This window comes from Zingiber officinale, chromosome 5A, assembly GCF_018446385.1.
Source record: "Zingiber officinale cultivar Zhangliang chromosome 5A, Zo_v1.1, whole genome shotgun sequence".
In the NCBI taxonomy this organism is placed as follows: Eukaryota; Viridiplantae; Streptophyta; class Magnoliopsida; order Zingiberales; family Zingiberaceae; genus Zingiber; species Zingiber officinale.
In genome coordinates, this window is record NC_055994.1 from 38779614 (window position 1) to 38781731 (window position 2118).

General features: G+C 34.4%; 1 non-coding gene across 1 annotated transcript; it reads right to left on the bottom strand.

Moving 5' to 3' along the window:
• Positions 1–1351: 1351 nt before the first annotated feature.
• On the bottom strand, positions 1352–1458 carry LOC121983531. The gene has a single exon (XR_006112575.1). It is a non-coding gene; the product is annotated as a small nucleolar RNA R71 (small nucleolar RNA).
• Between the last annotated feature and the right edge of the window lie 660 nt (positions 1459–2118).

Consider the following 2118-nt stretch of genomic DNA (forward strand, 5'->3'; position numbering starts at 1 on the left):
AAACCTATGTGTGATGTATTTGTACTTAATTTTCATGTTTAATTGATTGGATATATAGATCGCTCACCCCGTAGAGGGGATGCTCTGGATCATATGACTAGAGACCTCGTGATAGGGGGTAGCCGGACTTTCAGGGGCATTGCCTTAAAAGGGAGAGTAATCTTTTACACGAAAGGACCTAAATAGGCTTAATGAGTTGTTCCTTATTCTATGTTAATAGATTTATTGTATAATCTAGGATCATATGACCGGGGATTCCTAAGTGATAAAGGGTAATCCTTTAATCGGATATCCTAGGTTATCTTTATTATCTAGAGACATCGAGTAATCAAGGGAGCAACACTCCGACACAACCATCGCGGGGGACTGTTGGAATTTAGTTAGACTTTCTACATTACATAAGGATAGAGGATTTGAGATAAACAATCCATAACACATTGATCAACATTAGAATGAAACCAAACCTCTAGAACACTCCCCTTGACCAGTTCTCCTTAAAGCTCTCTTTCTCTCTTTTACTTTCTCAACTTTAGTTTAAAGAACTTCAACCAATATTTTGATTGTTTAGCTAGCTAACCATGCAAATTCAATAATGCTCATCAATCCCTATGAGATTGATATTTTATTACAGATGACGTAGCCATGCACTTGTGGGTTCATAATAAGTTTTTGGTGTTGTTTCTGGGGATTGTTTGACATTAGTGACAAACACTTAAGTTAGACTAGACATTGTAAATATTTATATATAGTTTTCACTTTTATTTCCTTTAATTTTCACACATTTAATTCTTATAATTTTAATTTCTACACTTACATTCTTCTATATTCAGAAAATACAAATAAACTATTCTTGAATTATCTTTCTCTTGTATGCAAAGGTCTAATTTTGTAAGAGAATTATTATCTATATATCCTGAAATTGAAAGAACCTTCAAAAGAAGGAAAATTCTGCAAAAGCAACAAGAGGAGCACGCAATATAAAACATAGCAAACAAACCTTTCAAAGATTACGCAACACCTATGCTCGAGATCACTAGTCTAGTATTACCAGACTGACCATTGGAGCTAATAATTTTAAGATTAAGCATGTAGTGATCATGATGGTCCAACAATATTAGTTTGGTGGAGGCTCACATGAGGACCCAAACCAACACTTGAGGTATTTTATGAAATTTGTGGAAAAATAAGCATGAATGGAGTACCAATAGATGCAGTCAAGCTACTCCTATTTGGTTTTTCTTTGAGAGAGAGTGAAACTGTAGCTCACTTCTTTACCAACAAACAGTATTACATCTTGGGTGAATGTGAGAAAGTATTCCTAGACAAATTCTACCCATCAAGTTAGATATCACATATGAGAAATTAGATTACTAGCTTCAAATAGACTAATATGGAATCTCTTTATGAAGTGTGAGATAGATTCAAAAGTATGCTCAGATTCTATCCATGTCATGGATTGAAAAAATGGCGAGTGATTCACACTTTCTACAATGGAATCAACTATCAAGTTAAAGTGTCTCTTAACTCCACATCTGGTGGAGCAGTCATGAACAAAAGTCTAGATAAACTAAAGAGATCATGAGAGTGTGATGCTTAATCATCACCAATGGACATCAGAAAGAAGTGGAACGATTTTTCCTTGAAATCCAATCAAAATACCTGATAAATATGACCTTGATACTTTGAGTTTGATATCTACGATGGTTGATGCTTTGTCAAAGAAGTTTGAATTAATGAGTTCCTATCCGGTGAACATAATTATGGGAGTTTGTGACGCTTATGGAGATATGGATCATATTTAAGAAGCTTATCCACTTGAAGCTATTATTTCACAACTAGCTCAAATAGAACAATGCCATGTAATTGACAACTTTAATTTGAGACAAAACAATCCATACTCCAGCACTTATAATCCAGGATGGAGAAATCATCCTAACTTCTCTTATAAGAATAATCAAGATAAAAGCTGTCAACCAAGTCAACAAAAGAGCTATCAACCGGGGCAACAATAGAACTTCCAGCCTTAACAACAACATAGTTACCAACCATCAAAGACTAAAAATCTGTTTGAGAAGATCTTAGCAAATCAACTTGAAATGAAGAATGGCATCAAACAAC